General features: G+C 33.7%; 1 pseudogene; it reads right to left on the reverse strand.

Moving 5' to 3' along the window:
* Positions 1-14,231, reverse strand: part of LOC130230558 (solute carrier family 15 member 1-like) — a 28,540-nt pseudogene that overhangs the window by 13,098 nt on the left and 1,211 nt on the right.

Here is a 14,231-nt window from a genome sequence, read left to right on the forward strand (position 1 = left end):
GGTCTCGGTTATATCAAGTTGTCAAAGACAAGACAGTGTTATGTATTTGGCTGTGTCAAAGATCTTTTCCTTAAAATGACATAACTGAACTAATGACACTTAATGGCAGTTGTTATAAGCATGCATATAATCACATTCATATTTATGACTTGTCATGTTTTTTTATTAACACCCCTTTAATAAAGTATGAGAAACTTTAAATGAGAGATGTTATATACCAAAAAAAGTGGATCTTATTGAATTTGCATTGTAAACATTAAATAAAAGTTAAAAATGTATTATTTTTAATTTCATATATTAAGTTTGCTATGATACTCCTAAAATCATTCCGCAAAAATCTACAGAAAATATTACAAATTTCTGTGCAGAAATAGCAAAAAATGTCCGCAGATTCTGTCTGGCCCTAATTATGACGTCACTTTATAGGTCAATCGGCTCTCAGGAAGTATCCCAATGCTTCCCATAGGCTTTTTGATTATTGCAAATAATTAGCTTTGTGTTCAAACATTGTTAATAATATTTGAACATTTTATCCATCAATATAATCTTCACAAAACATTAAAGATGATATCTAAATCTTAAACGCAGGCTAACTAAAAAGCTAATCTTGGCGATAAACAAACTCAAACAATGTCACCACCACCATGCTATCAAGTACTTCTCATTTACAAAAACATAGTTCATTAGAAAAAGCATTTACATTGTAGATGTATTTAAATCCACACTATATTGTATACATCATTTAATATCTCAGACAACGCCTGTAATCCCATATAGCAACTTGCTAGCATCTATAGTAACTGCTAGCAATCTTGAAAGGAGTGTAAGTGTAAACGTGAAAGTATCTTGAGTTTAAGTTTAACGCAGACCTTATTTAAGTGATTCAACCAAAATCCATTAAAAAACCTATTAACTCTGAGACAATGGAGCTGAAAGTGCTAAAATGCTAGCTCGCTTTTGGATTTCTTCATACAAAGTGACGTCATAGTTCCTTCACACAGAATTCAACAGCACCATTTGTTTTTTCTTTTGAGAAAATACTTTTAAAATAAAATGAGATCATTCAACGATGCAAAATGGAAAAGTTTTTAAAATTTTAAAACTAAGATGTGATTTTTAGCTGGGGTTTGTTCTCAATAAATGGACAAAGGCGAACATACACTAACAGGACACTTTATTAGGTACACCTCACTAGTACTTGGACCGGCTTTTACCTTCAGAACTGCGTTAATTCTTCGTGGCGTAGATTCAAGATACTGGAAATATTCCTCAGAGATTTTATTGACAAACTGACATCATAGCATCACACAGTTGCTGCAGATTTGTCGGCTGCACATCCATGATGCGAATCTCCTGTTCCACCCCATCCCAAAGGTGCTGTATTGGATTGACATCTGGTAACGGTAGAGGCTATTTGAGTACAGTGAACTCATTGTCATGTTCAAGAAACCAGTCTGAGATGATTCGTGCTTTATGATATGGCACGTTATCCTGCTGGATGTAGCCATCAGAAGATGGGTACACTGTGGTCATAAAAGGATGGACATGGTCAGCAACAATACTCAGGTAGACTGTGGCGTTGACACGATGCTCAATTGGTACTATTGGGCCCAAAGTGTGGCAAGAAAATATCCCCACACGATTATACCACCATCACCAGCCTAAACCGTTGATACAAGGCAGGATGGATCCATGCTTTTACTGTATGTTGTTGATGCCAAATTCTAACCCTACTATCCGAATGTCACAGCAGAAATCGACACTCGGCAATGTTTTTCCAAGCTTCGATTGTCCAGTTTTGGTGAGCCTGTAGCCTCAGTTTCCTGTTCTTGGCTGACAGGAGTGGCACCCGATGTGGTCCTCTGCTGCTATAGCCCATCCACCTCAAGGTTAGGCGTGTTGTGCGTTCAGAGATGCTCTTCTGCATACTTCGGTTGTAACGAGTGGTTATTTGAGTTACTGTTGCTTTTCTATCAGCTCGAACCAGTCTGGCCATTCTCCTCTGAACTCTGGCATCCACAAAGCATTTGCATCCACAGAACTGCCACTCACTGGATATTTTCTCTTTTTCTGACTATTCTCGGTAAACCCTAGAGATGGTTGTGCAAGAAAATCCCAGTAGATCAACAGTTTCTGAAATAGTCAGACCAGACCATCTGGCACCAACCGTGTCACTTAAATCACCTTTCTTCCCTATTCTGATGCTCGGCTTGAATTGCAGCAGATCGTCTTGACCATATCTACATTCCTAAATGAGTTGCTGCCATGTGACTGGCTGATTAGAAATTTGCGTTAGTGTTTATTAGTGTACCTAATAAAGTGGCCAGTAAGTGTATTTATGCATGTTGTGTACATTGTTTTGTTTTCAAATAGTTTAATAGCACTAAAAGAACACAAAGTCTGGAGCCTCTGAATTGGGACACAGCTAGAGCTTATGATCATTATATTACCACAAATGTTAAGGTTTAAGATTATCCTCAAGCTAAAACAAAAGCTTTAGGTTTTCTTTCTGATGCATTACAGCAAAATATCCACTGGGTTTGCAACATATGTGCTACTACATCAATTTGAAGCTGCAAAAGAGCAGCAGCCACAAATGCTAAGGCTGCCAAAACCATACCGACAGTCATCCTCCGCAGGGGTCTGAAAAACAACAACACATACAATCACATTCACATGCCATCAATCAAAACCACAAAAGACACTTTAAAGAAGCAGTTCACCCAAAAATGAAAATTCTGCCATCATTTACTCTTCCTCCAAACCAAAATTTCTTTCTTCTGTCAAACACAAACAAGATATTTTGAAGAATGTTGGGGAAAAAACAACCATTGAATGGATGTCAATAGCTGTTTTTCCCCCAGCATTCTTCAGAATATCTTGCTTGTGTTCAACAGAAGAAAGAAATTCATAAAAGTTTATGAATAATTGGTGAGAACATTATTGGATGAACTGCCTCTTTAAGAACTGTTTCTCTTGGAAGACTTACGTGAAGTTAATGCGGCACAGCTTGATAAGTGGGTAAATTGCAGAGTCCATGATCGGCACCATAATCACAATCAGTATAGGGTTCACGATCTGCAGCAGAACACAAACGACGACATCATGACATGTGGATGACGACAAATGCACCTCATGTTTAATACCCGGTCAAGAAATTTTTGAAATAAAATGTAAAAAGCGGCATTTAGTGATCAGAAATACAATAAAAACAGAAATACTGTGCAATAGTATTACAATTTAAAGGAAAGTTTTCTGGCTTTTTATGTATCATACATTGTAATTAATGATTTTAAGTAAGTCACTTTTGCTCACCAAATTATTTAGTTATCAAAAATACAGTAAAAAGAGTAGTATTTTAATATAACACTATAACTTGAAGTGAATTTTTATATTTATGTATATTTCAAAATGCAATTAATGTTTTTTAAAGGGATAGTTGACCCAAATATGAAAATGACATCATTATATACTCTCCCTGGAGTAGTTTTAAACTTTCTTTCTTCTGTTGAACACAAAAGATATTTTGAAGAATGATAGTTCCTCGCACTAACTGACTTCCATAGTAGGAACACAAATTACTTTGGAAGTCAATGGGTGACAGAATCATTCTTCAAAATATCTTCTTTTGTGTTCAACAGAAAAAAACTCAAGTATAAGTAATAAGTTTGGGACAAGTGACGATGAATTTTCAATTTTGGATGATCTATCACTTCAAGTTAGTCTGCTTTGCTCACCAATGCTATATTTAATGGTCTAAAATACAGTAAAACAGTAATATTTTGATATATTTCTAGTTTTCTATTTTATATATATTTTAAAATCTACTTGAATAACATTAATATTCTGACTTGGTGCTCAAGAAACATTTCTTGAAGTTTGAAATCATAAATAATAGAGGAGACTAAACATTAAACGCTAAACAGAGATTCAACTTTAAATAGTTACATTAACATCACATATCATTCGGATAATAAAAAAAACTGCTAAAGGGATAGTTCACCCAAAACTGAACATTTATTCCTTACTCTCCCTCAAGTGGTTCCAAACCATTATGAGTTTCTTTCTTCTGTTAAACACAAAAGCCTGTAACCATTGACTTCCATGGTATTAAAAACAAATACTATACTTCTTGTGTTTAACAGAAGAAAATAAAACTCAAATAGGTTTGGAACAAGTGAAGGGTGAGCAGGGCTTGACATGAACTTTTTTTGATCACCAGCCACTCTGGCTAGTAGAGTTGCAACATTACTAGCCACTTTCCATTTTCACTAGCCACACTTTAGTTGCTGGGATAATATATTTTATATGCTTAAATTTGACTTTGGCATGCTAAAATTACTTGAGTTAGATTTTGTGTCATGTCCACATGCCTCCTCATTCATTTCACTTTTTGTGTTTGTCTGTATTCACTTTTTTTATGTGTGAGCTTGCTCAATGTGCATTAGCAAATGGGTTGTCGCATTGGAATTAGTTTTTATTTCACACGACTTCTCAGGGCTTCAAATTAAGGATTTACCAAATTTATCTCTGACCACACCAAAATAAATTAATTATTATTTCTTAGCCACAAACTATAAATAATGTGTCAAAACAAGCAAAATAGCTGTACACATGCGCTTTTTAATTCAACAAAACTTGTCTTTTTTTAAAAAAAAAGACATTTAAAAGAATCATTGTCATGTAGGCTATTTCTAAAATATGCACAGCAGTCTGTCCCGTCCAAATGTCCGAGATCAGCAGTTAACTACACATAAATATATTATTGTAAAAAAACGATAATTAAACCACATTAACAAAAACACCTGTAAGCAAAAGAACGCATGTAAAAAACATACCCTGTGTGATAATGAAAGGATGATCACGCACACACGGTTAATGTTAGGCCTGTTAATAGTCCGTTTAAAGAATAATTAAAACGAAAGCAGTGACCGCTGCTGAGAATACATTTTTTTTATAAATCTTAGGCTCTTAAAAGCAGCAGGACTGTGGGTGCACGACCAACGCTTTTTGTCCAGGTTATTTCAGAGATCTCACCAGTTGCGTTTTCTCTAGGCACGATTGCTTCCTGCAAGCAAATACGAGGGCGCATGCTTTTTAACAGTCGCGCACATCACATCACCTGTGTGCACAAGTGATCATCCTCTCATTGAGTATTCACCTGCTTTCTTTTGCCCACAATTAGTTTTGTCAGTCATGCTGGTTCTCGATTCTGAGATCACATTTGCACGCATATTGAGCCATCTGTATTGTCGAACCCTGTTTTAAGAAAACCCCAAATTAAAAATTATTTTCAACCAGCTAAAGTGGCTAGTGGGAGCGGCTGTCTTACCCGCTATAGAGGAAATCTCCCGCATTTGGCGGGTTGGCAGAGGTTAATGTCAAGCCCTGAGGTTGAGCAAATGATAAAAGAAGATAAACAGAGCTATATTGAAGAAACCTGAAAACATTGACTTCCATATTAAAAACAAATACTATGAAAGTCAATGGTTACAGGTTTCCATCATTCTTCAAAATATCTTCTTTTGTGTCTAACAGAAAAAAAAAATCTCAACAGGTTTGGAACAAGCGAAAGGTGAGTAAATGATGATGGAATGTTCAGTTTTCAGTGAACCATCTCTTTAATTATGCTGGAATGATTGTAAAATACAAGTACAGACACACAAAACAAATGACGGCAAAAAAATCAGCCCTACCTGCATCTGATCTGGCTGAATCACAAACCCTCCCTATGAGGAAAGAGAGAGAGAATATTAAGTAACACGTAAAACATGACATCATTACTAATATATGCAAATGTCAAAGCTAGTGAAAAAGTTTTTGAACTTACAAAGTTACCATCCATGGTGGTGGCTTGAATAGTCCAACGGGAGCCCTGGAAAAGACAACACAGTCGACATTCACCATCAGGCCTGAATGTTTGGTAGACATACATACTTGAGAATAGCATTTGAAGCATGGCTAAAGAAGAACACTGACCTGCTGGTCAAATAAAGCCCAGAACATTGGCAGAGGGATGTAGAGGAACAGCACCTTCACCACCATCTTCACCTGCGCAATCAGCAGTTTCTGCAAACAAAACACAGATTGAGATTGACGCATTATGCCAGTGTGTGTCTGTGAACATCTTCCTGTATACCGGAGCTTACATATTTCAGGTTACATTTACGTGTAACTCACATCATATTTCTCTTCTGCCCAGTCCATCCAGTGCTCTCTTTTTGGGTACTGTTTACTGCGATGCCTGAAACGGTTATTAATTGCAAACTGCAGAAGAGAAAATCTAGTTAGAGATTGGATAAGGCTTCCCCATGTGACATAATGCTGCATACATCACAACAATACAGTTGAGGACATCATTATAAGATATTTTTACTTTTTAAAAAATGTTCCATATTAAACCGAGTAATGAAACTTTACAGTATTTCCTATTATATATATATTTTAATGATATTTTTTACTTAATTCTTTTTAGTTTGGCAGTTACAAACACACACACACCACACACATGCACATGTGTGTGTATTATATTATACAGTTAAAGTCTGAACTATTAGCCCCCCTTTTTTCTTTTTTAAATATTTCCCAAATGATGTTTAACAGAGCAAGGAAATTTTCACAGTATGTCTGATAATATTTTTTCTTCTGGAGAAAGTCTTATTTTTTATTTTGGCCAGAATAAAAGCAGTTTTAAAATTTTTAAACACCATTTTAAGGTCAAAATTATTAGCCGCTTTAAGCTATATATTTTTTCGAACAGAACAAACCATCGCTATACAATGACTTGCCTATTTACCCTAACCTGCCTAGTTAACCTATTTAACCTAGTTAAGCCTTTAAATGTCACTTTAAGCTGTACAGAAGTGTCTTGAAAAATATCTAGTCAAATATTATTTACTGTCATCATGGCAAAGATAAAATAAATCAGTTATTAGAAATGAGTTATTAAAACTATTACGTTTAGAAATGTGTTGAAAAAACTGTCCACTTGGGAAATATGTGAAAATATATTCAAATTTGGCTGTTTCAACTGTATACGACTCCTCAGTTCTGAAATCTACCACTGACTTATGTTTAGCAACCACCGTGCAATCTCCGAGATCATTATTATCATAATATTTGCACATTACATTTTAATTGTTGCAGTAGTAGGACCAGACACTGACTTACAATCACAGATAAAATAGATAATCTAAAAAAAAACGAACAAAAAAAAAAAAAAAAACAAACAACATTGTGCATTTATGAAGAGTGCTTCACTCCGACATGTGAGCGGGCTTGACAAACCACCTGTAGAAACACTCTTCTCTCTCACTAAAAAACACCCCCATCCTTACTCTAGCACTTAATTCTTTGAGCACAAACAGTTTCTTTGTATAATTAGCACTTCTTGTGTGTATTCCCTCTTCTTGTTGAATCACTGAATGCCTCTCCAATTGTAAGTCGCTTTGGACAAAAGCGTCTGCCAAATTACTACATGTAAATGTAGAATCTAGTAAAGGAAAATGCAATGTACACTGCCTCATTTTATCGTCAAATAAAAAAATGATGTTGTTAGTTACTTACTCCAATGCACTTAATGACTTGCAGCAGGATGTTGCCCTTTGGAGACTCCATGATATACATTTTGTGTCCTATGACGAATACAACTGCAGACAGAAAACAAAACAAAGCTCAGCATCATCGAGACTGCCATCGAGTGGTCAGAAGCAGCATTGCACACATCAAAATAAAGGCCAACTGCTGTAACTTACTGAGGGCAACCACCATGAGCGCTGCAGGAACGCCAAACGCCAGAGGAAAACAGCTCTGCTTTGTGTAGATGCCACACTCCTGGGCTGAAGATCCCAACAAACACATACACACAAACACAAGGTAGATTGTTCAAAAGTGTGTCTAGTTAGAATTTCTGCGGTGATGTGGTGATTTGAACAGTTCTTACATCTCAGGATGGGTGTGATGAGAGTGGAGAGCAGACTGCCAGCGTTGATGGACAGATAGAAGATGGAAAAGAAAGTGCTTCTTGTTTTTCCTGAAATAAAATGAATGTTAATGTCATACAAAATTTGACGTTTTTATTTTATAAGTTCAATTTAAAAATGCATAAAAATGCAATTAAAACAGAAATATTGTGATATTTTAGTTTTTACATTTATACTTTATTTATAGGTTAAAATGAACTTTAACACAATTAGACATGCAATTAAAATGTGATTAAAACAGTAATATTGTGTTTTTTTCTATAAACAATTATAACAATGTTTATTTTTTAATAGGTTATAAAATGTAATTTGACACAATTAGACACATATCTGAATATTTTCATTATTAATCAAACAAATGTTTTGATTAGATGTTCTGCCAAATATTTTACCGTCATTAACTAGTTTAACTAGTGCTTCACGATATTGGAAAAATCCAACATTATGATATTCTGCTTTTCTGCAATAAATATTGCGATATGCTTACAATTTTAGCGGATGATTTGAAAACTGCTATTTGAAAAGACTATTCATTTAGAATGATTGGGAGGATTCTCTAGAGAAGTGAATCATGCATAGAAATGTAACAAATTACAAGCAATACAAAAAGGCAAAGATAAAAGTGAAATAAACAGTGTTTAATGGTTTTTGGGCAGTCAAATAGTATTCAGGTACAGGATTTGAATGATCAATTGTAAAACAACCCTGCAAAAGTCTTTACTGTATAAAAAATTCAATCAAATATGTTTTTATTCAAATTACAAACAGTAACACTAATATATACTATACTATAGCACTATATGCAATAACTACACAATTCTCTTTGTTTTTCCTGGTCAACTATAATTATAATCTTGCGACTTGAATATTGTGGATTTGCACATTGCAATATCGATGCTGAAACTATATTTGCAGCCCTAGTTTTAACAAGCAGAATTTATTTAAATAATTTTTATAACAATGTGAAAGGTGGTACTGTCACTAGTTTTAACTAATATTAATCATCCTTGCTGAATAAAGGTATTCCCGTCTAACTAATCATAAAATTATGTGTGCGTTATTCCATAAAACAAACAGGGGAAAGAAATTTGGGAAAGTAATGAAAATAAAGAATGAATGAATGAATGAATGAATGAATGAATGAATGAATGAATGAATGAATGAATGAATTTAAATGGTTAAAACTAAATCAATGAAAAATCACTATAACATTGAGCTGGATTTCAAAACCCTTCATATAACAATAATAACAATATTACAAAATTATGTATTTATTGACTCTTTATAGATTATTATTAGCCTAACTTGGCATGCAAGAAAACAAGAATTGTGAACATTAGTTTTTAATGCACACCTTCAATTTACTAGAGTATAATAGAGTCATTAATTTAAAATTATTCGTACGTGATTTCTTTATTCGTTCCCTTGATTTACTAAATCATGCCCACTAATTAATTCCCTAGTTTTAAGCATTCCGTGCCCTTATTATATGTAAATTGTACAAATGAAATAATTATTTAATGCTAAATAAATACTTAGTTGTATTTCCTGTCCGTTTACTATATTTCATCTTACAATTTAATATAGTTCAAGAGTTCACACTTAGCTTATGATTGATAATAAAGTGTGTTTGGCATGCTGTCCAGGAGAGAGCGCTGAGCTCAGAAGATCCATGAGCCCAGGGCTCCCTCCTGTTTCATCGAGAGAGAGAGAGAGAGAGCAGTGTGGGCTCGGGTAGGTCTTGAGAGCTCCGCTGAATTAGTTTGCTCTGCCTATTCCTTGATTATTAGGGGTTGCCACTACGGAATGAACCGCCAATTATTAACTTTAAGCTGTAAAGAATTGTCTTGAAAAATATCTAGTAAAATATTATTTACTGTCATCATGGCAAAGATAAAATAAATCAGTTATAAGAAATAAGTTATTAAAACTACTGTTTAGAAATGTGTTGAAAAAAAAATCTGCTCTCCGTTAAACAAAAATTGGAGAAAAAAAAACAGGGGGGCTAATAATTCATCTGTATATAGTAAAATTGAGGGAACGTATTAATTAATTAAGTCATATGCATAATTTTCTTAAAATGAGGTAATGAATTTATAAATAGTATGGATAATTTGCCAAAAATGAGGTAATGAATTAATAAACAGTATTCACAATTTACTTCAAATTCATTCTTTCATTTTCTTTTCAGGCTTAGTCCTTTTATTAATCTGGGGTCGCCACAGCGGAATGAAACACCAACTTATCCAGCATATGTTTTACGCAGCGGTTGCCCTACCAGCTGCAACCCATCACTGGGAAACACCCATACACTCTCATTCACTACGGACAATTTTAAGCTTAACCAATTCACCTATACCACGTTTTTGGACTGTGGGGGAAACCGGAACACAGAAATGGCAACTGACCCAGCCGAGGCTCGAACCAAACCTCTTGCTGTGAGGAATTGTGCTACCCACTGCACCACCGTGATGCCCATTCATTTAAAATAAGGGGACCAATTAATAAATAATATAAAGCATATGTTCTAGAAAATCGAAGGAATGAATTAAGAAATCTTTTTTTTTTTGGTTTGGTGGGGACCTCAGTACATATTACATACAATGCAGACTTTGTGATTTTAAAATCATAACAATTTTATAACTGATTTTACAGACATTATTTAAAGTCGTATTATTATTAAATCAAAATGTACGATGTCTATTTCATTATTCTAAAAAACATTTACTGTTAAAATATCAAAAATAAATAACATTCTTGCTAGTTAATCCACTAGGGGGAAAAAAATTGTTTAGGTAACCTTCAAATCTAAGCCTTTGCTTCAGTTTGGACCGGCAGTCATTCTGTTGATGTAGGTTAGACGCTTGCTTCAGCCACAATATTTTTAACCACGCACCTCTTACCAAGGGAATGTTACGGTCAGTGGGAGTTTGGATTTTTGTGGCTTTCTCCCTCTCTGTCGCTCTCTCCTTGTCTGTCATTGCCTTGTTTGTCAGTGCTGTCAGTGTGTGGGTTTGTGTGGTGTACGCTTGTTTCTGATTCTGTATTATGTTTTGTTACGTGTCTCTGAATTGTTCCAAGCAACAGTAAATTCTGCATGATTTAAGAGTTTATGATTCCTTTTGGGGGAATAGGTTACTAAGTCGCGCAACACACATTTTACCCTTAGTTATTTGAATTGTTCAGAAGCACTAGATAAGTGGGTGAGCACCCCTTTTGTATTTTTGTTTATTATCTCCACATTGCTCATAATATAGCATTCTGTATCACATGACAACACATATGATACTTGGACCTTGGCCTTTGACTATAAATCAGTCCAGTATCAGTATTTGTTAATCTGGATGCTTAGTATCAGAAACCTAACCTTGAACTGATAACAGCTGATTTACAGGCAATTACAGTTATTAGTAACTGAGAATCATTAAAGCAGCTCATAAGACATTAAGAATGAAGTCTTTTGAAAATGTAAAACTATTCTAGGGGATAGAGTTATAGGAAAAACAAAGGATATACATTATAAATCTGCACAGTAAAAAAATCATTATGTCTACGGAAACATAATGTGTGTGTGTGAGTGTGTGTGTTCACATGCCTGGTGATCTTCAAACTGATCTCCTCCAAATGCTGCCACACATGGTTTAATTCCTGTTCCCAAAGCGATCAAAATGAGTCCCAACATCGACAAGGATCTAAAATAAAAGAGAGGAAACTCTGAATCACTGTGATAAGGTCTTAATGGGCGCTTGATAGTACTGAACTGTCATTTCACCAGTGTTGGGTCAAATTACTTTTAAAAGTACTTTATTAAAATATTATCTCAATCTTTAAAAAAGCAAAAACGCAAAAATAACAACACATACATTCACGTTACTTTCTTTAAAAAGTAACTAAGTAACAAATTTAGTTACTTTAAAAAAGTAATGATTTTCAAGCGGTCCAGTAACTCACATGTGTAAGGTCATGTTGTCAGGACGGCCGTCTCTGTTAGCATCTGTGATGTCATGGATGGCACTAATAGCCATGATCACCTGACCAATGGTGTACACTATAGACAAATACACGATAGTCCTGCGGAAAGAGGAGATGAAGATGAAAATATGAATATCAGTCACAATCAGTCAGAATATAGACTAAAAATCAGAATCTAATTTCAACATTCACTCTAAAAAAATGCTGGTTTCCACACAATCGATTTAAGTTAACTTTGAAGTAGATTAAACATAAAACAATTAAGCTGTCGAAAAAACCTCAAGAATTGTGTTGTTTCAGCTTATTTTAAATAAATAGTTTGAACTAACAGCAAAACATTGTTTTCTGAGTCTTGGTCTTGTTCTTAGTACAGGAGTTTAAAAGATGGGGTTGGAAAAGTTAATAGTTATAGGTTCAATTTCAGGAAAAAAATGCATTTGGGGTAAATTAACAGTAAAAGCGTTTTCAGATATTAGTCATGCTTTTATATAGTAATCCTACATTAGAACATGTCTTGATTAACCCTGTAAAGCCCACTGTTGCAGATTTACAACATTACTTTTAACAATTCTAAAAAAAGGCAAGCAAATGTTTTTTTTTTTTTCCCAAAACCACATTTACATGATTTATAGGTCCTATTGTTTGTCCTCACGATGCAGTTGGATAGAAAAAGTGTTTATATGTCTAGTCATCCTGCCATGAACTTACTCTAGCTACAGTCTTCACATTAAGTTGATCTCTTTTTTTTCTTTTTTGCATGTCTGGATTGGTTAAGATTTAAGTAAGTAAAATTCCTGAATATTTTTGAGTGTTTCTTACATTGTGCAGAACATATTTAGTTATTTTAAAAAACATAAATCAAATTGAATTAGAGCTCATTATGTCTATGTTGTAATTCTACAATGTTGGGTCAGAGTATTAGCCTATTGCATTGTTCAGGGACGGGGTGAATGGTCTTGAATGAGAACCAATATTACAACATTTCCCTAAGAACTTACCGAAATGTAAAAAATTTAAAACTAAATCTTTAATTCCCACATAAGAGGCCTCCTAAAACAATATCTGAGAGGTCCAAAAAAAATAGCAATTTTTTTTCTATATTTGGGTCTTACAGGCAAAAAAATCTGAGCAAAAAATGTATATAATGACAGTCACATTTTTTACTATGAATTACAGAAGAAACTCACTAAAATTTGATTCAGTGTAATGATATACATTTATACATACAACATTTATGCGCAAAAAATTATATGAATAATACATCAAAAACAAAAATCGTCAGTCATTTGGATAAAAGATTTCGACAATATATTAATTAATTGCAATCTGACATATTTTGCCACCATGTTTCAAACAGCTGGGCTTTATCCATCAGTCAGCAAAATGTTTAGTTTAAAATATAATCAAATTTACTATGAAAACCGGTTATATCAAAATATCATCAAATGAAAAATATTACATAAATATCATATATTTTTATAAGAATAAGTGTGTTGTTTTATTTATACACACTATATTTGTTAAACTGAATAACAATAAGAAAATCTTATTTTCATTTACTCAAACATTACTTGAAATAAAAAGGCAGACACTGTATTTAATGTTTTCCATTGATAAATATATAAGACATATATATGACACAAAAATAATTCGTCTCATTAAAATAAAATTGCTACACAAAATTGAATGTCAAAAATCAATAATAATAGCTATTTTAAGTGCAATAATATAACATTTTGTTGATATTTTTGTTATTTAAATCAGATTTGTTATCTACGCCACAATACGTTTTAAACAGTCTGATCTCACAAGAAAACGGAAGTATTTACATTTTGTCAGTTTAGTGACTCATTCATCCAAATTCATTTGTACGAAAATGTATGATTTTAAAAGGAGGCATGGCATCCAACCCCACACCTAAACCCAACTGTCATTGGGTGATCAACAAATCGTACTAATAGTATGAATTAGATCGTACGAAGTAATACGAATTAGCCACTAAATCAAAAGTTACGAATTGCCGTGAGATTGCGTTGGTTTTAAAATATGTAAACTGATTTGAAAAGATTTCACTGTGAAGTTTTTTATTCTCATTTATTTGATCAAAATGATATAAAAACAGTAATACTGTGAATATATTGAAAGTTGCAAGTATTCTGAATTGTATTATAAACAGTTTAGTACATTGTAAAATATTGTAAAGTATAGTATTATAAACAGTATAATATTTCTTTATATTATTTATAGGATTTGTATCTAGTTTTTTCCTTTATGCAG

The sequence above is a fragment of the Danio aesculapii genome, chromosome 6 (genome assembly GCF_903798145.1).
Source record: "Danio aesculapii chromosome 6, fDanAes4.1, whole genome shotgun sequence".
NCBI classification, from domain to species: domain Eukaryota; kingdom Metazoa; phylum Chordata; class Actinopteri; order Cypriniformes; family Danionidae; genus Danio; species Danio aesculapii.